This window comes from Anas platyrhynchos, chromosome 9 (assembly GCF_047663525.1).
Source record: "Anas platyrhynchos isolate ZD024472 breed Pekin duck chromosome 9, IASCAAS_PekinDuck_T2T, whole genome shotgun sequence".
NCBI lineage: Eukaryota > Metazoa > Chordata > Aves > Anseriformes > Anatidae > Anas > Anas platyrhynchos.
The window spans coordinates 16,239,656-16,264,358 of record NC_092595.1 but is presented as its reverse complement, the minus strand read 5'-3'; the positions used below and the strand labels follow the sequence as shown (position 1 = coordinate 16,264,358).

General features: G+C 44.4%; 1 protein-coding gene across 5 annotated transcripts in view; it reads left to right on the top strand.

Moving 5' to 3' along the window:
• The first annotated feature begins 1,098 nt into the window (after positions 1-1,098).
• The window catches only part of MAP3K13 (mitogen-activated protein kinase kinase kinase 13), a 74,391-nt gene continuing 50,786 nt past the window's right edge, over positions 1,099-24,703 (top strand). For 3 of the 5 annotated variants that reach the window (XM_072042728.1, XM_027463909.3, XM_072042729.1), the window contains exons 1-3: positions 1,099-1,244; positions 7,737-7,821; positions 9,001-9,117. The gene's annotated coding sequence lies outside the window, so the exon portion shown is untranslated. The other 2 variants (XM_005019375.4, XM_005019376.6) reach the window with 2 other exon arrangements.

Genomic DNA, 24,703 nt, shown 5'->3' with positions numbered 1-24,703 from the left:
TAAGCACTTAGTGTTGTCACACAGATAGAGTTGTCTTTTTTGTTTGTTTATACTACACAGGCTAGTTTACAGGGAATAGTATCACCCAAAACAATACAGGACTTGATTCAAAAAACGGAAGTCCATGAACAAACGATGCTTGCTATCATGCCTGTATATTAATGTAGACATTAGTGGTCCTTCTTACTTTTCCTTCTTATTTTACTCCCTTCTACAGCTCACTGTAAAACTGACTGGCAGAAAACTGAAGTGTGAATGAAAATTCAGAACATTTTCAGAAAACATTATTAATTAAAGTATCAGTTCGGAGTACTGTAGTCCACTAGCACTGAAGCAATGCCATTGTCCTTATGAACAAGCAGAAATACTATGATATGGAAGCATTGCAGAAAAGCACTAATGAAGATTACAGTTCCCGTAGAATCTACACATGGTTTAAGCATTGTTGTAAGGTATTAGTATCACCATGAGACATCAGACATAAGCAAATTGGAATCAAACATGAAGAACTCCAGGGGATTTATACAGAAGGCTGAGATACGATGTAAATGTTCATATACACACTATAAATAAAAGCGACACAAGCGGTTGTAGAGGGACGGTTCTTCAAGGAGACAAAAAAATTGTCAGTAACGATGATAAAAAGATACACGGAATCAATCAGTGTTTCTGCTCCCTGTTCCAGGCTGCAGGATGACTGCAGATGTACCACTAACAAAACTGCAGTAAAGTCCAGTGGTGAAGCACAATGTTAAAAGCACCTGTCCAAGACTGACATCTTAATACCCACTTCGGCCACTTAGGCTGCATCCTAACATTTTGGGAGGACTGGTGCTAAAGTCTGGCTTTTTGGGCTGGTGTCACCAGCTGTCTCCAACAGCAGGGGCAAACCTCAGGTTCTGCGAAAACCATCAGCGTGAGGAACGCCAGCTTTGGGTGACATTTCCCGTAGCCCCCTCCCTGGTGCTGCATCTGCCGTAAACCCTCACAAAAAAATATAAACAGTCACAAATGCTGGGAAGGCCTCTGGGGGGGGGGGGACACAGGGGCTGCTCCCAGCCCCCGGCCCGGCCGTTCCCGGGGTCCCTGCGCGGCCCCAAGATGTCGGCGGCTGCCGGCCCACGGCTGCGCCCTGCCGGCGGCGCGGCCCCGGAAGCGGCGGGGCGGTGCTCGGGGGCCCGGCCCGGTGGGGCGGTGCTGTACCGAGCCGTACCGAGCCGCTGGCTTCGGGACACCGTGCCCAGGTAACGGGGGTGGCCGGGGATAGGGCTGGGCGCTGCTGCCCACTCGGGGGTGGCGTGGGGCGGCACGGCGCGGACCCCCGGTGCCCCCCGGTCCCTCCCGGTTGTCTCGCAGCGCTCCCCGCTTGCCCCCCGGTGTCCCTCCCGCAGTGAAAACAGCATTTTGGCGTCTCTGGGAGCTTCCCCCCGGGGCAGGAGCTGTTTCTCAGTCCCACGGAGAAGCGAGGTGCCGGTAAGGAGCTCTCGAGGCAGGTGTGGCAGGGGATGGTCTCCCCCGTCCCCGGGAAGGAGGCAGCGCTCAGCCGGCTCCTTGCACAGGATCCGGAGCAAATCGGCTCCGAGTTAAGGCTGTGGCGTCTGTCGCGACCCTGTCGCGAGCAAAACGTATCGCAGGCAGTCGGCGGGTCAAAATAAGTCCGCGCGGGCTGCTGTGGGTTTGTGCCGGGTTCGGTTAAAAAGTGCAGGCAGTAATTTTGGTGCTTCTCTCTCGTGGCAAGTTTGGAAGAGCGAAAGGGGCGGCTTTAGCTGGCACCTTGCCTGGCCTCAGCTGATGGAGGGAGAGCAGGGGAGGTGGCCCCCGGCCTCCCCACGGGCACAGCCTGCTGTCTCCAGCCTGTTTTTAGGAGTTGGGATGGAGATGGGAGCAAACAGTGTGCTTGCAAGCCTTGTGCAACGAAAATGAAGTTTTGGGAGTAAATGGTCAGGACCTGTCATCCTCCTTTTATGGGAGTTTTGCGGCTTGAATCTACTAAGATCACGTTGTGGCTTCATTTGCGTTTCTCATGTCCTCTGGTTACACGACTTCACAGCTAGACTGGTCTTAGCACACTGATCGTGTTGTCAAAGCAGAACAAAAAAAAAAAAAAAAGAGAAATGCTTTCAGCAGTCATTCTGAGGTGGATTTGAACCCTGACCTGACAGCTCCAAGCAGCCTGGGAGATGCGAAAGCTTGTGTTTCTGGGAACTGCCAGGAAGGGTGGGAGGTGATGCTGTGGAGGTGGCCCTGTGCGCCTCTTTCCTGCTCTCCAGCTACCCAGTTTCATTGCCTCTTGTGTGCAGCAGGTATCAAGGGTTGTGTGGCCAGCTGGGTTCGTATCTGGCCAGCAATTAGCAGCAGACAGAAAGCGAAGTGAGCGAGCTGATGGGCTGCATGTATTGCTGCTGGTGCCTGTAGAAGGGAGAAGCAGGCCCGCCCATTGGAGCTGGGGCATGGCTCAAAATCAGTTAAGCTGCTCGTGGAAGTGCACCCTGAGGCTGCGGTTCCTGGGACAGGTGAGCTGGCCAAGTGGTTCTGTTTTATTATCTTTTGAGACTGGAAGATCTTGTTCCCTGTTCACCTCCAGGTCCTAGTCAGGACATTTAGGTAAAAGTTCTGCAGTACTGCCTGCCTCCTTGTTTCACAATGTGGCTGATAGTCTCAGCCTCCTCACGCCTGACTTTTTTCAGGAAATAAACTAAATCAAACTAAAATGCTTCTACTTCTTAAAAAAAAAAAAGTTACTTTTTTAAGGATGGCATAAAAGTTACTTTTTTTTTTTTTTTTTTAAGATGGCGTACATGTTACCTTAAGTATACAGGGCTAGAAATGTAGCATTGCAGAATTTTAGAAATTTACCTGTAGTAATTATCACCAATAACTGCACTAGACTCATGGTTGAAACAGGTGTTCAGTTTCAGAGAACAAAAGCAGTTCTTGGTAAATGCAAAGATAGGAGTACTTGCCAAAAAAATAAGTAAACCGTGCTTAGATACAGAAAACAGGTGGATAAACAATTGAAATGTAGTAAACAGGTAATTTTAGTCTCAGTTGCTGTGTTTTGATCTGAACTTTGTTTCATGAGCGGTTTGAGAAAGATCTTTGCCTGGAAATATCACAAAAGATGAGAATATTAGCAGTAGTTTACTTTGGAGGCATACAAGGAGTAATTCTGGGATCTAACCAAATCGGTTACAGTTAAAAAATCAGCTGAAATCTGTGCTAGCAGAGATTTCTGTAGATTTATCCGAATATTATTGGAGAATATATACTTCTTGTAAAGCCGAAGAGCTTTACATAAGAGTTTGTGACAAAGTTTAATAGCAGAATTGCAGTGGTAAAGTGGTTGAAAAAGTGCTGAGTTTTTCTTAATTTGTAAATGATTTCTGAACTGTTCCTTCTGCCCCTCTCTTGAACCTGTTCTGGAGTATACATCACATTCCCACAGAAGCATATTGCAATTCCTGAGCAATGTTTTCTTTCAGGTCATTTATTAAGATTATTAGAACTGAATCTTAGCTGCTGTTCATGTAGAATTTGTCCATACAACGTCTCATAAAGAAGATAAATCGCCATTTGTTATTCTTGGTGAGAAAAGATAGTGTAAGATTTAATAAGCTACTGTATCATACTCTAGGTGGGTCCCTGTGGCACAGTTCCCAAGTTAAATATTTACCTGCTGTATAGGACTTTGGCCCTGCGTAACCCTTGCCAAACACCAGCACTGTAGCCAGAAGGAAAGCGGCAAAGATAATGGCATGGTAAAACTTGTCCCCGTCTAGACTGGAGCCGGTCTTGGTGGGCACAGAGACAACGAGTGGTCACAGCGGGCTCAGCCTGGTAACGCTTGTAATGATAAACCTGGAGTCTCAACACCTTATGTCTGTCTTTCCTGTCTCCATGGAAAATAAACATTAATTAAAATGGCATTTCAAGAAAAGTATGAAGTGAAAATATAAAAAATTAGTTTTTTTTTTTTTTTTTTTTAAGCTATGGAAGCATCAACCACCACACAGTGTGCTCTTGTTGAGTGCTGGTGGGCTCTGCTGCAGGGGGTGGCGACAGCCCCTCTGTCACTCTGTAGGTAGTGAAACGACGGGAATCTGCAGTCTCCTAGCTGCTGTCATGTCTGGTGATCCTTTCTGGTCTTGCTCTTGTTTGTACTTAAACATACCTTTAGCTGGAGGAAATTCTGTGTGCCAGTAGAGAGTGCAGAGGCCTGGGGCTTCTGAGGCCATTCCTTCCAGCACAGAAGACTCTTTGTTTCTTTTACAAACATTATCATTTTTGGAGGAAAAAAACCACAAACATTTCTCTTTCTTGTAAAGATTCCCTTTAAAATAGGAACTAAGCAAAAGCAGTTGAGTATTTTGGGCCTGCTCCATGCCTCTCTTCTTGCTGTTGTAGGCTTTTTTGCAAAGGTCTAAAATCTGGTTGATAAACTGCCTTGAAAAGAGAGGAATTCCTCTGGAACTGATGAGATTAGATGTGTTCCTCGGTGATGTGGCATGTTTCATTCTTGAGTGCTTTGCTATGGGGAGCTCAGCATGTGACGCTGAAAGCTGTATAATAGAGAACTCATTTTTCTAGCTGAGAGGCTTTGTAAGTGGGAGGCGTCTTAGACTTTATTTGCTAGTGGGGAATAGGAGCTTCCAGCTAGTCAGAGGTTGGTACCAAAAAAAAAAACACCCAAAACAACAAACGATACCAAAAATAACTAGTTATGCATGGTGCTTTAGGTGAAGGAATTTCTGCATGCCTTAGTGGTAAAATGTTTTTTGTTTTTTTTTTTTGGTAAGTCTGGTTTGCTGTCAGAATCCAATTCTGGGAAGATTTCCATGCTATCAGAATGAGGTTGGGTGTGTCATGGGGACTTGATTTGCTTCAGTTGTTTTGGTTCAACAGAAGAAACGTTTTGATTTAGATGTAGGATTGGGTTGGTAGGCCCTGCCTTTTTACTAACTCGTTTTGAAGCTGTTTCCCTAGATGTGATGGACTTGAATCGCCCCTGGCTCAGTCTGTGCGTGTTCTGGAACATGTATCACAGAGCTGTCTGAGAGAGCCTGTGGAGTGAGAGGTCGCTCGGGTTTTTAGTGTTTGTCATCTTTTACTGCTTTGGGAGTTTAATGCGGCGATGTGGTTCACCTCAGGTGTGTTTATATTAAAATCTTGGTTTCAAAGGTGCGTGGATGCTTAGTGAAACCGAGATCAGGATTTAGGCTGACCTCCAGATGGTGGTCAGAGGATTACTTCAAGAGCTGATTATGAGAGTGTTCTTTGTATAAGTCCCATGCCTAACTGAATAGTTACATCACAAAGATTTTTCTTTAATGACTCATCAGGCAATTTAGTGTGTGTGGGGAAAAAAACTCTTAACTTTCTGATGAAACTTGTTTTTCCTTTAGCCCATCTGGCTCCTACTGAGCTGTACCCCAGCACTTGCAGGCTATTTTAGTGAGTGTTCATTTCCTGACTCTGAAAATGACATCTATAGTATCTTTGTTGTCTGGATATCTTTCTCTGCATGTGTGGCCTACATTTGTCCTTGCATTCATCTGCTGAGTGAGCGTACTGCTGCGGTGGGAACTGTGAGCAAAGCCCATTGTTCACGGTGTATTTAGATGTAGACTCCACTGTGAGAGCACGTGTGATTTTTGAAGTTCCCTAGTGGAGAAGGAAGCCAGCATGCCCAGCTTCAGAGCCAAGCCAAGGGGAACGTACCAGCACAAGCAGCAAGTTGATGAGAAACAGATTTGCCCGACAAGGCACAGGTACAGGCTGATGCCCTGGCTCCTGCAGCTCTGGGTTGCTGCTGGTGTGCTCATCCGGCTGCACGGTCGCCGTCTCATTCGGTGCCTGCTGCTGTGGCCACTGCAGTGTGGGCCTTTGCTGTGTGTCAGGATGGGTCAGTGCTAGAGGGGGTGAAGTTTCCTCAGTTATCGGTCCCTGCGTACCACTTGGGTGCTGCTGGAAGAGCGGTTTCCCACCAGTGCTGTGTTTCTAGCACTGCTGCTGGCTTCACGTCAGCCCGACACTCGAGTGTTGGAGGAGGTGGAGGAGTTGGGCTCTCATGCAGGTGGCCAAGGGCCACAGCAGGTAGCAGACTGACTTCTGACTTCTCCTTAACATCCTTTGTTTTCCGACTGTTTGTGTTAACGACAACCTGAATGCTGAAGTTCGTGGTGTTGCTCAGTGGCACCGTTTACTGCCCTCAGGGAATGAGAAATGTTTACAGGGCCTTTAGTCACTGCTGCTGCGAGCACTCCTCTCTCCCCATGCCTTCCCAGGTGGAAGTTAGCACAGCTTATAGGTGACTGGGAGTACTTTGACCTTCTGGTTCACTTATAAATACAGTACTTTTTTTATGGTTTATTTACATTCCTCAAGGTACTGTGCCCTGTAGTTTCGATGTAATTGCCTGTCTGTAATGGGAGGAAATACTGGTGCTGGTTAACTGATGTGTTGTGCTTTTGTGCTTAGAGACTCCTCCTGCAGCCCAGGGGGCAGAAAATTGTTCAAAGGTGTCAGCTGTGAGCAAGGAGATGATTTTTTGTGTTCAATAATCCCTTGCTCATTCCTGGGGGCAAGAACTGCCGGGGAGAAATAATGCAACCTGTGTACGGGAGTTGTTCAGTACGGTTATGTCTGGGGGCTCGGTAAGATGACCAGGTAGCCAGTTGACTGAAGAGGACTGTATGTCTGACCCCAAATAGGATGGGACTGTATGTCTGACCCCAAACAGGCTGCTCCTCAGGGTTCTGCAAGATGTGATGCGTTGTGGTGCATCAGATAATGGACGGATGCTCTTGTTGATTCCCTCCTGGCCAAAGGATCCTGGACCCTTCTGCCTATTTTGTGGGAGGCCCACATGGTTACAGGACCAACAGACAGCTCAAACTTCAGATTCATGTATTGGATTGCACAGACTGAGTGCAAGATAGTTCTTGACACTTAAAAGGGCCTGCTTTTTCTCCAGTAAGAGAGTGTCATTGTTACAAAGAAAAACGTTAGTAGAAAGCCTGCCTGGCCAAAAGGCTGGCTTCCCTTTGTGTTCGATGAGTTCACTGTCTCTTTCAGAGCTTAGAATACTTCATACTCCTCATTTCTTATTCTTTCCCAGTAAGTCATGCTCTTTCCTGTTTGTAAGATTTCATTTCAGTCTTTTTCTGAAACCTCACATCTCCAAGGCATAGATGCTATACACTTGTTTCCCAACACCTATTGCATGTTGAGAGAATACTTTTTTGCTTAATTAGAGGACAAAATTTTTCCAGATGCTCTTTGAAATCACTACTGAGAGAGCGAGGCTATTGCCAGAGTCACTTGGAGGTGCATTAGAGACTCTCAGGAGCTTGTTTATGCTCTGTGTGATGAGAGATATTCCTTGTCCTCTTTTCCCCCGGGCCAGTTTAAATTATGCTGATAGTATTAATGAAGAACGCTTCCAAGTCTGATATCACTCTGAACGCACCTCCAGGTTTTTGCTGTAGATACTTACCAAGCACTGGGATTTTGCAGAGTCATCCAGGAATGAAACTGCATTTTGTTGAGCTGTACTAGGATTGTGGTTTGCATGGAGGACTCTGATGCTTATTTCTGGATTCTCCGAGTGAGTAGCTCCAAGCAGGGCTCTGCAAGCATGCTGTGTGTGCTCAGTTACCTGAGGAAAGTTGCTTTTAAGAGGCTGACATTCTTTAATCTATGTTGCTTGACACTCCACTCTCCTTCTTTTTTTGCAGTTCTTTCAAACTCCAGCAGCCAGGTGAGAAGAACTGTGAGTCTGGAACGTATGCAAAGCCTCTGTACCTGTAAGCCTGCAAAGAGGTATGGGACTTGCCCTGCAGATACAGCCAAGGGGGGGGGAAAGCTCTTGGGAAGGTTGCATCCCAAGCAGTGGAGTGTGGCAGCTGAGCTGTAGTTCTTGGGAAGTAGCTGTGTTTTCCTAGGCTTCCTGCCTGGTGGGAACCTTGAGAATGTGACCTGAGTAAACTAGAACAGATGGAGGGTTTCACTGCCCTGAATAGCATTGTGACTTTTTCATGGACGCTTGCGAAAGGGCAGGCTACAGAATATTGATATCAGGAACTGCAGGACATGCTGTGTTGAATTTTTATCTGTCTAAATAGCTGCTAGTCCAATTCCATTAATGCTTGCATATTTAATAAACTTTTAATGTTGGATTTTAATGAGTTGGCAGTTATCTCTGAACATCCAGCTGCAGCAGTCACACAGTCGAGGAGGCTCTCAAATGCAGATTTCTTTCAGAAGACGTGGCTTTTTCTTGGGCAGGCAGCACTTCACAGGCGATAGCATGCTTTGCTTTAGCCTGTGCTGATGTGCTTCAACGATGAATTTCCTAATGGGCGAACTTTTGTGGCAGAGGAATCTTAAAAAGCTGAGTGTAAGAGAACATGACCTTGGTTAATCTCACAGTGAACCATTTATCTACCTGGGTTAATTCTTGCTGGAGATCTAAATGTTTTGGTTGCAAAATGGGGCCTGTTAAGGAATTTGTTTCTAACGTGGCATTTGCTCATTTACAATCCAAATGTTTTGGATTTGTCTTTTCAGCTTTATTTTCAAACATCTGTCCAACTCCTCAAAACACCAAACAGGGTAAAAAGTGCCCTCATTGTGCAGCACAATTGTACTTGAGTGTCCCTAATGAGGTTAAGGAAGCTAATCTATTGTTGATGAGACCTTGGTGAAACTGAGCAGAAAAGTTCAGTGTTACTGTTTCCAAGATAAGCCCAACATTCTCAGTTTGCTACTTTAACGAAGATATTAAATACATAAACCGTGAGGGTCGCAGAGGTAAAGATTGGAGCCTTTATTGCCATCCGTCAGCATAGCTGTTCAGTAACTGGAGCCACCAGTTTGGTTTCAGGTGACCTTTCAGTGTGTGCCAGGTAAAAAGCAGGAAAAACGTAATGTTTATGTAACACAGTATTGCTGTCTGCGAGAGAGCTGTATTTTAAACTGAGGTTCTTTTTATATCTCCAGAATACCAGTTTCTGAGAGGAACGGCAAAGAAATTTAACTGCAAAAACTGATGGACCATTGCACCTTCCAAAATGAGCCTTTTCACGCTTTTCTACTGGGAGCTAGAATGTCGTGAAGGTGAGTAGGTTTTGTCTGTGACGGATGAACTGTTTAATGTCCTGGGCCCTGACCATCAGTTTTCTCAGAGTTAAGACTGCCCTCGATTCAGCTTAGTGTGCACAGGAAAGGCACAGCCCATGGAAGCATATTTGTGAGGGGATTTATTTTGTCATTGGAAGAAATATCTAGGAAACAGGTGTATTTTCTGCCTTGTCCATTAATTATCATTAATTTGGAAACTCTTGAAGAAATGGAGTGCTTAGTGAAAGAGGTAAACCATGGGAAAGAGCATGGATATTTTTTGGAGGGTGGAGGATGAACAAGTGTTTTACTTGCAGGATGAGGAAGTTAAGTTTGAAAGACAAATCTCAGTTTGCTGAATGTATTAAATTAGGTAAGGCTTTTTCAAGTTCTGTTCCAGTCATACCTCAAGTGATGTTATCAGCATTCAGAGTAGCTGAAGAAGGCTGCCTGCTGTCACAGATAATAAGTTAATATCCCCAAAGTAAAGAACATAGTGCTTCAATGAAATTAAATCCATTTTATTTTGTACAGTTTGTGGTATCTTTTTGTTATTTTTGTACTCATACCCTTAGGGCTGTAGGCAGTGACCGTGCAGTATTGTTTTAAAATCCTTTAATAACAGAAATCAAAATGGGAAGTCACAAACAGTTGAGGTTTAAAACATCTTGATTTAGACTTTACTGTCACTTTATGTAAATACATACAAGGAAGCCGTGAGTCTGTGTAAGTCCAAGTTTGCTTGCCTAGTGGTATCAACCGTGATTAATTTACTTAGGCTAGTAAAGTTGCTTTTCTGTTAGTTAGCTTATTGATAATTACATTTTCTCTCTTTTTAATATGAACTGCCCAGAACTGATGACCTCAAAGCTAATAGTGCAGTGTGAGTGGTGAAAAATGCATCTAGGTGTTTGCCAGCTGTCATTCAGTCTGCGTGGAAATTGTTTCAAAATGCCCAGTGCTGGAGTAATAGGCCTCCCGTGTGCAAATACTGCACATTGTGGGAAGAAAGCCTGCTAGAAGTTCAGCCTCCAATGGACTCAGTTTTCCTGTGTTTTTGCAGATTTGAAGCTCTGTGTCCTGTTACCCATGTGAGTTTCTGAAATATTTGTATATGGAGCAGTGCTGAGAGTACCCTCTTGTCAGTGTGGTACTTGACAGAGGCAGGGCCGTGCAGTAGGAGGGGGCCTTCCTACTGGAGGAGAAGGCTTGTAGCTGGAGAGATACTGTGCGTGTTCCTTTGTGCTGTTTGGTCTCTCATAGCTGGAGAGAGAAATACTGTGCACGTTCATTTGCACTATTTGGTCTCTGTATAATCTGCACGATTCTACGTGAAAGGATAACAAACTGAAACCCCCAAACCAAAAAGTGTTGCTAAGGTCTAAAACCTTGTCCTGCGTTAGCCCTGGGTGACAGTGATCTAGCTTTAGTCCTGGGCCCATGTTCCTCAGTCAGAAGCTTTGTTTCTGGTTTGTTTTCATTAATGGTGTGTTGCAATAGATGTCCCTGATAGCTGTGTTTGGGGAAAAAGTGTTACCAAAATGCTCAGTTGACTTCAGTTTGTATTTTCAAGCATCTCTTTTTCGTTTCTCAGCTAGGACAACTAGATTTTGAGCTTTTGTAACGTGTAGTTAGATACTGAGAACTCCAGGAAGACTTTAAGTAGGACCTTGCTGTTGATATTTCATGCTTTCTACCTAATAACGTGGAAGCTAATCTCATGCTACAGAAGAGTAAGATGCTTTCTAAGAGTTTTAAGTTGAGTATTTTATATCTATATGGAAAAACAACAATTCTTTTTCTTGTACTGCTTGCAGTCTAAACATTTAAGACACTTACTGTTGAACTTGGAGTGCCCTAGTTTTTTTCCATGTTATGCGTTCATTATATGTAAAGAGGCTGTGAATGGCTGCGTATTTATAACAATCTTCAGTTATTTTTGGAGGGAAGGATCTTTTAAATTTGGTCTATGAATCCTGCACAAGTAACTGTATGTGAATATCTAACTAAAAACTACTTGTGACATTTGAGTGGTTGTGGAAGTTGGTAGTTACACTGATGCTGTTTGTGAGCAGGTGAAGGGGGTGGTTGGAAGGTTAAAAAATGTCATCTGTGAATCCTTTTGCTGGAAAATCTGGAAAACTAGGGAGTGCAATTTGGAAATATTTTTACTGGTGTAGTCTGTACTTTTGTATTGATACAGATGAACAGAAACACCACCTTCCTTTTGCTCTCTTTCTTCTCCTTTTACATCTTGATGAAACGTGCACCTCTCCTCTCTGGATAAAGATTGTGCAACACAGTGAGAAAAGAGTGAGTGTGTGTGAAAGAAGGATATGTTTCTTGCTACAAGGCTTCTTTGTTCTCTGAGGTCAGGAAGAGCTGAGCTCCCAGTCGTTTTATAAGCTCTTCTGTTACCTGTTCTCTGACTGTTAGGTCAGTTCCCCTAAATGAATGGATCCTCCTCTGTATGAGTCATTAGGTAAATATCAGGTAGTGCTGGCATTCTGATACTGTCTGCTTTGAGTACTTGCTCCTACTTCTTGTTTGCAGTTGACTGAGTAATTTCTGAGCTGTTGTCACAACGCCAGTGGTTTTTCTCAGCACCGGATCTTCTCGCAGCATGCCACAGTAGAGAGAAATCTTCATTGGTCCTGCTTGCTGGTCCGGCCTTGTTGGAGCGTATGTTTTCCACAGTAGCTGGAAAAATATTTGGAGATGTTTCCAGTAAAACAGTTGGTACTGATTCTTGGCTCAAAGCCTCTGCTTGATCAGAGGCAGCATCGTGGTTTGCCAGATGGCCTGCAGGCTGGGTCTGGTGCGTGCTCTGATCGCATCACTCCTTCAGGACAGGGCACGAGAGGCAGCGCTTCGCGGGCCTCCCGTGGGACACCAGAGCATGCTGTGTTCAGAGCTGCCACTAGAGCAGGAGGTGTCAGCAGCTCCTGCCTGCCTCTAGGGACAGCTGGCTGCTGCAGGCAGGGCTTCAGGATGGGAGAGCTGAGAGCTGTGCCCCTCCAGCTGCTGCTACGACCAAAGGGTGGCTGGGTGGTCGTGATTCCTTGCTGTCTCCTTGAAGAGGAGGCTTGCAGCCTGCGTGTGGGCAGGGCGCGTGGGTATTTGTGCTCACTAGGAAGCTCTGTTGGGAGGGAACAGGGCACGTTGCCCTCTGGCCCATGCAGGTGCCACAAGACTGTCCTCCCATGTGCATGTGTCCAGGTAAGGGATAACTGCTGGGTTCTGCTGAGGCTGTGATTTGTGTCCATTTTTCATGGGGATGAGACTGCAGAAGGCTTCTGTCCAAGGTGCGAGGCCTTGGATAGTCATAGAGGTCCCTGTTGGTTTATCTCCCTTGTCTTTCTGACCCTCACGTCATCACTCATGGCCTTTTTGGATTGAAAATGCCCCAGTATTTCCTATGGACTGTTTGAACCTTGGGCCAAGACCCACAAACTGGAAGGTGCTGTGCAGCGAGAATCAGGTGCCATCCTTGCTTTTTGTGGGAGAGGGACTGCTTCCAGGGCTCGCTGGCTGACTCCAGTTTGGGGGAGCTCCCAGCCCGCTGGGGGCTGGAGCTGTGAAGAAGGAAAATTGCAGAAACCTACCCTCTGGGGCATTGCCATCCCTTCTCTAAGGGGAGCTATTCCAGCCATCTCCAGAGAGGGTTGTGGAGATGTTAAGGGTTTCTTATTACACGTTGGAAGTGTAACAGTTCAGTTGTGGTACCAGCAGTGCAACAGCCTGCCACAAACGCCAGGTTTCCTAGAGGAAGATCCATCGGACCCATCGCCACGTTGAATTTACAGCTGCTGCCAATGTTGCTGCCGTGAATTTGCCAGCTTGGTTGGTAAAAATATGTAGACTTTGGGGGATGTTCCAGTTGCTGCGTTGGGAACAATTTGTTTTGCGTCAACTATGTGTAAAATATTACTGCTGGGAACCGGTGGCATTCACTTAGTGGTGAAGGGGCTGTACCATTAATACCAGGCTGAGACTTGCTGTTCTTAGAGCTGTTTTACACAGCCACTCCCTTTAATTAGTTCTCCATAAACAACATTTTAGGAATCCCTGATGTAGGATATCTCTGTGCCAGGAGAAGTTAATAATTATATATTATAAATAAATATAATAAAAGAAAATAACCTTTCTTTTATGAAGATCCGCTATTAAGAAAAGCAGTTTTGGTAAGCAGAGCACATTGATCCGTCATTTATTTTAGGCAGTAACTGTGAACGACTTTTATCGTGTTGGAGGGGAAGTATTGCTTAGGATTCTTGTCATGTTTTTTTTTCTAGCTTCCTGAATATAAATGTTCTTTTTTAAGGTATATTTTTCTTACACTTATATTGAGTGGCTGTAAATAAAAATATTTGATTACATTATGATCACGATTAGCTACATAGAACTAGGAGAGGTGCAGCACTCATTTCACTGTAAATTTGCCAGGTAACATTATTTGTCTGCATGTTGTCTTACCAAATAAGAAAATACTGTTTCTCCAGCACTTTGCACTTGCCCTCTTGAAATAGAGTTACATTTCTATTAAACTAACATGTTTGATCAGTGCCACTGAGTAAAGGAGGAGTTCAGTGTTACTGATAAGGTCCACAATAAATTTGTACTTAGTTTATTTAGCACCTGGCTCTGTCTCCATTCTCTGGTGCGTGAGTATTGCAGTATTGGTAGTTTAGAAATAAGCTGTGTCTGGAAAGGCACTCAAGCCTTCAGCTCAGATGAGTTACCACAATTTATTTTTCCTTGAAATCTAAATGCTGTCTTTGAGTTGATGCATCTTTTTAATCTCAGGCAAAAGGGAGCTCTGGTTTTATCTTTTAATTTAAGCAACCTTGATAAAAAGAAGCCAGGTTATGCTGGAGTCAGTGTGATGATAATCAATTCCTTCTGTTCTTAAGTCATAGTGAAAATGAAAAGAGCTAAATTTACTGGCTGTTCTCCGTGCCTTTTTGTACAGCGTAAAAGAAAATTAAGCTCTTTTGACCTTCCTCTGACATGTGTAGTCAGTGAAGATGAGGGCAGAGAAAGGCTTTGTCAAAATAAATGAAGTCGATACTGGGCTTTCTAAAATTGTTACTAATGTTCTCCAGTGTTACGCTGCAATTAAAGTCACAGCCTGTGAAGACAAGTGCAGGCAATCTCAGCTGCTATTTCATCCACCAGCACATTTCTTGGTTTCAAGTTTTTGTTCTGTCTTTCAAGCGCCCTGTTGCAGACATTTTGAGCCAGTGGCTCTAAACGGGTGCTGTGCTCCTGATGGCAAGCTTTGGCATATGCTTCACCTGGAGTGTGATTGCACCCCCAGAAAACCAGCTGTCCTGGATCTAAGCAGAGCTGGCTGAAATCAGGATTTGGACAGAGCTGTGGCAGTGATACGCGTACATGGATCAAAAGAGGTTTGCAATAAACCAGAGAGTTTAAACCTTAATGCTGTGTATATACCTGTACAACTACAGCTGTGTACCTTTTTTTGCAAGAGAGATGTAATTTTCCATGACAGTGAGGACTGATGAGCTCTCGCATAAACTATTAAAAAGAATACTGGTAAGATTAAAAAATAAATAAATAAAAACAAAACAAAACTGCTTGCTGCTCCAGTGGATCTACCAATGTGTTTCATTGTGTGTTTGCTAATGGCAAAGAAAGCTGGAGAGAGCTTCAGCTGCAGGTCCTTCTCTGAGTTTAAGTTATTCCCACCTGCTCTGTATTGCAGCAAGGACAGCGAATTTGTTCTTCCAGAGGTGTCTTTGTGGAGGAGATGATGAATTTGGCAGCTTGTGGTGCAGGGGACTAGTTCATTACTTGATGATGGTGATCTGCATGCAAACTGAGGTACCTGCTAGCAGCAGGCATAGAAGAGGTGCTCTGTGCCTCTGCGGCTGCTGGGGGAGCTGGGAGCCCTGCAGGTGCATTTCCACTGTCACTTTTAGCTGTGGCCTCTGAGGGGAGGGGGGTGAAAACCTGAGAATGCACAGTTTCCCGTGTAAAAACTGGTAGTTTGTGTGCTGCTGTTCTGTAGTCTGTGTTGCATCTGGAGAACTGAGCGGTGTGCTTGTGAACTGGTTGTGTTTTAACTGAGGTGGCAATTAGGAAGGGGATAGCTTAATGTTTGCTTGGCAGAACATTGCAGCAGTAGCAGAGGATGTTGTATTCTCTGTTTGGTTTCAGGTCTAACAAAACTCCTACCTAGTTATGCTTTGGTACATTCCTGCTTCTCTATATTTCCTAGACAGCTGTGTTTGCACTGGCTGACTTATCCAAAAAGTGATTTTACTGGTATCTTTATTTGCTTTACCCTGTACTGATAGCAGCCTTCAGCCAGCTCTCTGTTTCCAGTGTCAGGATGGGCAAAGTGCAGACTGCAAAATGAGCTTGTCCTGGGGAAGCATTGTACAGTACACTACAACCTGGACAGTGTAACATAGTGGTGAACCCAAATCGTGGTGGATTGTTTTGGGTACGGACTCTAGGAAGTTGAAGCCAGCCAGGTTTTGCCTGATGGAGAAGTTAGAAAACTTAGCTAATGCAACTCAAAAGAAAGGCTTTTCTGGATGCTGTTTTTCTTACAGAAAGTAACAGTGATTTACCTGTTATGCTGTTTCTTGCAGCTGGAATGACTGACAGTTCATGGGAAGTGCTATCTGAAAACCGCAGGTGATTTCCTTTGTCACAGTATACCAAAGAGAGCTTCACCTTGCTATTTCAGCACCAGAAATGACAAAGCTCAGTAGTGGAGTTGTGATGTATGCTGCTACAGGTTTTCATTTTATTTTGCTCTGAAAAGAGCTTGTATCTTTGATGGTACACGTGCTGTAGTTTGCAAACTGCTATAGATGAGGCAAACCAAATTTTCTTTTTCATTGCTGTGAAAAATAGGATTGTACAGAAACACTTTGCATCCCCCAGAAGAAGAAAAATGTGTTGGCACAGCGGTATTGATGGTGGACGTTGGATGATGCGAAGTTAAGGTCGGAGTTTGAGGCTACTTAAAAATTCTGCCCCCTCCACTCCTTGTTGGGGAATGTTGGAAGTCTAGCCTAGATTAAAATAGAGGCTGAGGAAGCAGCAGCGTCAGCAGCTTTTGGAAGTCTGATCCTTCCATTGTATGCCAAAACCAACAGGTATGATTCTATGTTTTTAGGTATGTACAAATTGCTAAGATTTCTGAAGTATTATATATTGCTTAAACAGATGAAAAAAAAACAACATGTTGCTTATGAAATAGCTCTGGTTTTAGTGTTGCATAGAAATTCATCTTATTGGGATGACTCGTGAAGAATGCTGTCAAATGAAGTTCTATGCATAGCAGCGAACGGAATTTTCTAAATTTTGTTTACAGAAGTGTTTCTGTGCAAAAAGAAAGTGTATATATATGTAGCAGTATGCAGTGGCTATAGACATATCCAGTAAAAATGGACAATTATAATAAACCATGAATTTGAGGGAGTGCTAGAGTGGTTGCCTGGGGCTTCAGTATGACTTTTCAGTGCTCTGGATAGTTAATATGGAATAGCCTTACTGCTAGGACAGAGGAGCCCAGAATAATTTTCCTTGTCCCAGTTAAGTCAAGAACTATTAGAGCAGTGGAAATAAGGTTTCAACAGGAGGGGGAAAAGGGGTGAGAGAAGTGTCAGCTCTCACTCTCTCTAGTTAGAGGGAAAAGCACACACGTACCAGAAGGCAGAACTGCAAGGAGTGTAAGTAGTAGTTACCAGTGGAAACAGAAATTAGGCTAGTGATGCCAAAGCACATAAGTGGATTAGGAATTATTTTCACTCTTTCTGGCCCTTTTTTTTTTTTTTTTTTTTTTTAAAAAAAAAAAGGCAAACTGTATATGAATTTGCAGTAAGGAGGGTAGGTCAAAGCAATACATGTTCTTCTGAGCTGCATGTCTGTCAGAAAAGGATTCCTCTCTGTTATCAAGCCTGACACTTGAGCCATTCAGAGTCATTTCTCTCCAAACCAGTACCACCGTGTCACTCTACACGGGCTGTACAGGAGACCTACTGCAAGCCGGTGGCATTGTTTCTCTGATGTTGGCAGCAGAAAAGGCACAGCAGCTTAGAAACTCTAGAAGTGACATCAAGTACTTTTCAATGTACCTTTCTCACCTCGTTTCCCTAAGGCATTATATCCCAAGACATGGCAGGAGAAGGACATTTGATTGTATGATGATGCTGCAATAGAAGTCAAATTTCTGAGCAGCTTATTCAAGGAGCAGGAGCTCGGAAGCTGGGCGTGTTTGTGTGCGAGGTTTCTTCAAGCTTCTCACTGCAACACCCAGGAGGTACTCTGTAAGCAGAATTTCTAGTCTCTCTTTGAAGTGCGGATGTTCCAAGAGCACTGGAAGGAATGGAAGGGTGTAATGTAGAAGGCCAGGAACTGGTCAGAACAGTCCCATAGGTGACTGCATGTGGTGGGGCTGTTTGCTCCATAGCCATGAGCAGGGACTGTTTTGCTTCTTAGCCTTCTAGCCTAAGCTGCCTGTTTGAAGAAGTGGGGCTGTTGACTAAAGAAAAAGATATTCCACTATACTGTTCCTTACAAGAAACTCAGCATCGTGCTGAGGATTCTTCTGCAGGAATAATTTCTCATTGTGGTGCATCTTTATTCTCCTATCAGCAGAGAGGCTGATACTTGGAAGTTGTGAATTTGGAAAATTACTAAATCCTTTCGTGGCTAACACTTGTCTCTTACCCATGCAGACTGCTGGTGCGTCAGAATCCTTGCAAAAAGGGACAATTTTTGGCATTGGGGTTAGTTTTTGTGGTTCTCAAAATACGTATGGTCCTGTGCAGCTGAGATTCGTTACCTGTACGATTAATTGGCTTCTGAGCTATTCAGAGACGATTTCTGTACTGCCTCCCAATGATGGGTGTGGACAGGAAGAAGTTTGATCAACCCATTGCTTACGCAGAAGAAGATACAAGGCAAGCCCAAAGGGGAGGCAGAAGTGAGCATTAAGTGTTCTCAGCTGGCTCTTCTAATCATCTAACGAAAATTGTCCTTTATGTAATCTCAGATGATGATATTCACAAAAGCCAACCTAGCAAATCATACCTGTATTAGGTACCTACTGTCACGTTTTCTGCCTTTATCTTGATTACCTTTGTTACCTTGGGCACTTGGCACAAAAAAAAAAAAAAGCCACATCATTCTGATTGCTTCATGTTTCATCTCAAAAACAACATCTTGGAAACATTAACTGAGCTGTGTTAACCTCTGAAGTAGAATTTGGTCTTTCTGGGAATCACATGAGAGCAAGTGATTGCCTGGAGCAATGGAGTAGATACTGAAGCTGCAAGAGCAGAGACCTTGGTATCAAAGGCCACCTGCTATTGCTCTCCTTCTCTTCAGCCTTAAAGTTCACTGGGTCACAAACTGAGCTCGTCATCTTCCTGTACAATGAGTAGCAGTTCTTCAGAGAACAAACAGGACAGTTTCTCAAGGATTATTTCATATTCATTGCCCATCTGGAAATCTCCTCCTTTTTGCGTGCTCCCTTTCCTACTTTATTAGCTTTGACCTTTGGGTTTGTAACTCAGCTTCCACAGTTATCTGGCAGGAGTAAAACAGATGTCTCATAATAGAACAAACTATTTTTTTTCCCACTAATTGCTTTATATTGATCAGCTGATGTGAAGAATTTCTTATGAAAAGCTAAAGAAACTCCTGAACGTTATCTGCTTGAAGGAATGGGGAAAAATGTTTGACAGACCATATTGATGTGGCTGATGTTAAACAATGTTCTGCAAATGTATTTCCTGTTCATGGTGTGCATTTTATTACCTATGCTTAGTCAGAAATACCTTCGTAACATGCCAGGATTGTATGTCTGGAGTGAACTCAATCGATGTAAAACTGAAAGAGAAATGCTAACGGGCATCACTGTCTGCGTTCAGGTCTGCAGTCTGAAGCACAAAGGACAGAGCGCCTTTTCAGCCATTTTCCTTTTAATTACCTTCAGGAGTTGCACAGAGTTGTTTTAAAATATGTTTTTCTTGTTCAACCCATTTTCTTCAGCTGAAAAGCAAGCACAGGAATCCCATGGGTGTTACAAGATGGCCCCTTCAGTGTGACCTAGGTTCAGGTAATGCAGTATGTGCAAGGCACAGTCCTTTTTCATTTGTTTTGTTTGCTGCTTGGCACAAGAGAGACTCCCCCAGCCCCAACTGCTGCCAACAATTAAAGACAGTTACCAGTCCCCAGCGGGAATAAGTGTTTTCAGCCAATATTTACAGCCTGTTCTGTCCTGGAAGAATGGAGCTATTGCTGCTATTGTCAGCTGGAGACATAGGGAGACTTCCTTTGGGCTCTTTGGTGAGAAATAAGATGTAAAATACAGCCCTGGTGGTGGCTGTTAGCTTTATTGATTACCCAAGAAGCGCTGCAAGAAGGCGTTGCATAGCTACGGGTTTCCCTAGCTCAAGCTAATTAGTGCATTTGATTTCTTCTGAGTCCTGATGGGTGAGTAACCCCGGTCACCTTCATCCCGGTGAGGAAGGATCTTCCCTGTGCTTGCACGTCACAGGGTACGGCTGAGGCCAAGCCTCCCAGAGGAGAGTTGTGAGTCGGTCGATGAGCTGCTTCCTTGGAATATGTTCTCTTCTGCAGCTTCTGCACGAGGGCACCATCCTTAACTGGTGGCTGATAAGATATAGGGTGACTGTTTAATATGCTGAATGCCATTTATCTGGATATTAAAAGTTTCTCATGAGAAGATAGCCTGATTGTCTCACAGGAGATTGCTATTACAATAGAACTGTATCATAATCTGTCAATATAAATCTTTTAATGTTTTCTGCCACTTGAGCAGTGTGGCACAGCCACGGTTTGGTTGTTATCTGTATCTTATTCAGTACTTGGCCTCTTTCTCCAGAGGCCTGCAGAGATTGCCGTTCAGTAGGAAGAAGCACAACATCAGCTTTTGGGAAGCCGAAAATTCAGAGTGGCCAGCAGCGTAACTGGGGGTCCTTGTGTGTTGTCAGTGGTATGCCCCTGTGTAAGGTGGGTGTGGAAGAGCCAGGGATGCTGTCTTGGCTTGTGAGTTTGTTGCCAGCAGCTAATTGCAGAGAAAAAGAGACTTCAGATGTGGGTGTGCTTGCAACACTTAATTTTGTCTTTGTAGGTTAATTGTGGTTTTGCTGTGGGTTTCTGTTTCTTCATTTTTTTCCCACTACCTCAGGAGAGAAGGAAACTACATGTTGAACCTACTTCGGAAGCTCGTGGTCACGCTAAAATATACTCCCAACCTTGAGGAGAGTACAAAATATGAAAATACCAGTGTATGTGCTTCAAAAAACGTTACTACTTTTAAAAGGGCAGACCTGTACTCCTTAATGACCTGCCTTGTGTGGAGGATTTCCAAAGGCTGGGCAGCTTTAACTATGCTCAGCAGCATTTGTAGCTTGTTACTTCATAGCCTGCCTCTGTGTTCAGCTGTAGGAGGGGTTAGGAAAGCCAAGGACATGGCTTTCCTGCTCTTCTTCTGATGCTCTCCCGTTTGGGGGAACAGAAATAATTGTAATAAAATACAGTCACACTGCTGGGGTGAATGCTGGGGCTGGCTGAGCCTTGGGGTTCAGTGAAGCTGGGATTTCTCTTTAGGGTTGGAGACTGGGAGGATGACTGGGTATACCTATGGTGATGGCAGAGGAGAGAGAGGCAGTTGTATGAATTCTGGCAAGTGGATGTAAAAACAGGAAAAAGAACTAAGTTTGAGGTGTAAAAGGTATAAATAGGGTAGGGTATTGGGCTGCTCTTTGACAATAGATGCGAAAGAAGCAGATGATCAGGTAATAGTCTGGGGGAAGTGAAACCAAAAAAAGGAAGAAAAGTGGAGGTAGAGATCTCTAGTTGTTAGGGAATGCGTTCATGTCATTTTTAGGATGCGCCTTTTTAGTAATTAAGAAACAGTAATCAGTAACTCTTCTCCCCTCACGAGTTCATTTAACCTGTCTGAGCCTATTCCTTAGCGGGATGGGAGTGACTCAAGGAAATGATGGGGAAAGGGTGATCCTTATTGGTGGATTTTATTTGCAAGGCAAATCGCACAGGGAGAAGATCATTCCTTCTTTTAGGAGAAGTACTGCTAGAGGAATAGTTCCTGTGGGGTCCCTTTTCTGCTCACTGGCCTCTGTGCATTCAGTTTCTTCAGTATTTCTGCATGCATCTTCATTCTCTGCTTCCAGAGTTTCGCTGTGTTCTTAGCAGGTGACATGGTGCCCTTAACTGGGGCTGAGCAGCGCTTTCTGTTAGGTAAGGTGCGGTGCAACAGCCGTGTTCTCGGGGCTGTTATCCCTAGCACTGTGCCGAACTGTCCAAGCTGTGAAATCGAGGAACTGGCTTTAGAGCTCTGTGTATGTTGCTAGCCGTTGTGCTGCTGTGTTGTGCCAGGTACAAAGATCTCTCTGCTCTTTTTCTCCTATTTTATTTTTATGCTTAGGTTTTCACTTTGTGTCACGTAGAAATCAAAGAAGGCGTATGTAGTTCAGCAGCAGCAGAACCATGCTTACTATGAATCGGCTGCTTTGCACAATAAACATTTTGGGGTCCAGAGATTTGAGCCTTTCAACCTCCTATGGTGCAATGTCTTTTTTTTTTTTTTTTTTTTTTTCATACTTTGACACAGCTCCTGCAAGAAATACAGTTACCTTTCACCAGCCTCTCTCCCTTACAGCCCATCTTTCCTTTTCCATTTTTTCCCTTAAATGGTGAGAAGCCATCAGGTTAAGTAATACTTAATACTCCTTTGAGTTGGAAGCTTTCATCCCACTCTGATGAGCAGAGATCTGGCCTCAGTTATTTGTACCTTTATGTGCTTTTAGCAGTCTAATTACAGTGAGGTGGTGTAATTGTGTAGGAGCTCCTTACTCCTCCGACCAGGACACGCAGTGGTGCAGCATATTATCGGCTGACACGGCAAGTTGTGTTGACTGGCTTGGTTTTGTAGGGAGCAGTCAGGTACCTTCAGAGTCTTGGATCACAACTGCAGGCTGATCATATCTGCAGCATGGAGCCTGGGGACAAATCTGGGCAGTGGTTCTCTGCTTCTTGGGCACACTAGAAGGGAAGAAAACTCCTGCAGAAGAGATGTCACAAGTGTTCAGTCTTCCCTGCAGAAGCGTAGTCTACTTCTCGGATTTACCTTTTTTAGCTTGAAACGGTACTGCATGGATGCTAAAAACCCACGCTCTTAAAATAGATAGAGTAGAACAAGCACTTCACTGATGACTCTTCCTCCAGGAGAGGAGAGGGAGAAGGTAACAATGTACGGATGGCAGGTATTAGTCACGTCCCTTAATATATCTGGAGACCTCAGACACCATCAGCACAAAGGTGGCGGAGGAATCTGGAGGGAATGAGACCTCCTAACAAACTGGGCTGGATGTTAGAGGTGCACTGGGTACGGATGTGAGACCTGAGGAAATGAGGGGACTTCCAGCCGACCGAGCAAAACGATGAAGAGTGCGCTCGCAGAGGCTCAAAGTGCTCGATGGATCCCAAGCCTGCTTTTACCTGCCTGTTTGCAAAGCTGTTCTCTTGTACATTTGACAGGTCTCTCAGAGCACCTCTCCGGGGAGTTCCCGTGCTTACAATGCAGCTGCCTGTGCAGAAAGGCTAGTACAAAGGATCGCTACCTCCAAAATAAGTGATTTTTCCAATATAAATATTGATTTGAATGGTGTTATTCTAGTTTTTACGGTAATGAGGGCTGTACAGAAGCTGCTTGTTCTTTTCACATAGGATCTACGTTGCCAGCATGCACCTTGCAGTCCAATTTGGCTGGCTCAGCATCTCCTCACCTCCTCAGGTCACACGTTGGCCTTGGCCCAGTTGGCAATCAGCTCGTGGAAGAGCCTCCGAGGTGCCACTGCCTGCTGATTTGCTGGGAACACATCTTGTAAACGAAATGCAAAGTATGTGTATCCGCTTGTACCTAAGTGGCTTCCAGCAGACTTGACCCCACGGAGCAAGTAGGCCACTGAAGTCCCTGCGGAGGCATCGTGGGAGAAGTGCATCGTTTCCAGTTGCTTGCTCTGATTGCATTGTTTGTATAATTACTTGCTTTAAAGCTAGCGGGTGCGAGAGGCTGTGTGGCTGTGGGCACAGGAGGGTAGGAAGGGGAAGTGCAGCTGTGGGCGCATTGGACTTCCCTGTGCATAGAAGGGGTCACGAGAAATCACGGCGCAGGGCTGATTTCCCCATCTGTTTTTTTTTTTCTTGACAAATCTTCAGCAGCAGTGGCTGAATGTGCACCCTCCTTGTGTTTTCCCAAGACCTTTTGTTTCACCTTTTTGGTGTTTGTTTTTGAAGAGAGCTGCTCTCCTGCGTGTACTCCTGTCTCTTTTTGAGCTTGTGCTCAGACCTCTATGTAAGCCCTGTGGGCTGCTGAGTTACGAGTACTGTTTTGGGGGCACTTGCCATCTTTGGGGATTTACCTATTGCCAGCCACCTAGTGAATGTATGGAGTGAGTGAAGTACTTCCCTGCTGTGAACTCTGCTGATACATCAGGGGCTAAACTAAGCTTTGTTTATTAATGTTGTTAATTTAAATTGTGCCAGAATGCTTTCAAAATGTGACAGCGGACAGGGCAGCAGGCAGTCAACACCATTAAATGACAATACTGCTCAATATTTGCTGTTAATTGAGAGAGGCAGCAGCTGCTGGTATGTGGCTTCAGCCAGGATGAATTAGTAATAAGTCTGTAACTTGATTTATTTTTCTTCCCTAGTTTAAAGTTGCATCCGCGCTTTGCAGTTCAGTAGCTTGCTTGGGATAGAAATCAAAGATCATAGCAGGCCTTAATTGAGGACTTAATTTTGTTTCTGTTTCCCAGTGAGTTGTCGTAGCACTATGATAAATTTGGCAACAGGGATAAAATTGCCCTGTATTCAAAGACTAAACTTAAAGATTTTGGGTTAGTTTTTTCCACCCTGTGAGGCAGACGGTGTGAATGTAGCAGGCAAAGCTAGCTCCTGCTTTGAAAGAAAGCGTTTTTGTTTCTTTCCCACTGGCTTCCAGAGGTATTTGCAGTTATGGTTTCTCTGAACAGGAGTTTGGTTCATCTCTTTGCTGGATGGCACTGCAGGTCGTGGTGTATCAGTGCTTGGCTCCTGCTGGAGGGACCCAGCAGCAGGAGGGAGAACATGAATTCTACATTTTCCTTGTGCTTTCTGTTTTTTTTCTTTTTTTTTCTTTTTTTTTTTTCCCCCCATGCAAATGTGTTGTTTAACCTTTTGAAAACTTACTGATAAGCTGTTATCAGCCAGCAGTTAAAACAACAAACCCTCCCACCTCGCTGAGTTGGGACAGGAACTTCCCAAGGCTTCAAGGCCTGGGTGTTGTACAAGAACAATATCACAATATCAACCCAGGGAGAGTAGCCAGGCTGGGGACAAAGTTGAGTCTCTGAAGAAATTGGCCCCAGTTGCTATTTTCATGCTGTTTGTGCAGTCTTCTCTGTAAGTATGTATTTTGCATGAAATACTTTATTTTGAACTGGATATGGTCGTGAGAGTGCAAAGCCACGGTAAGGTGGTGGGCAGCATTTTGAACAGATCTTAA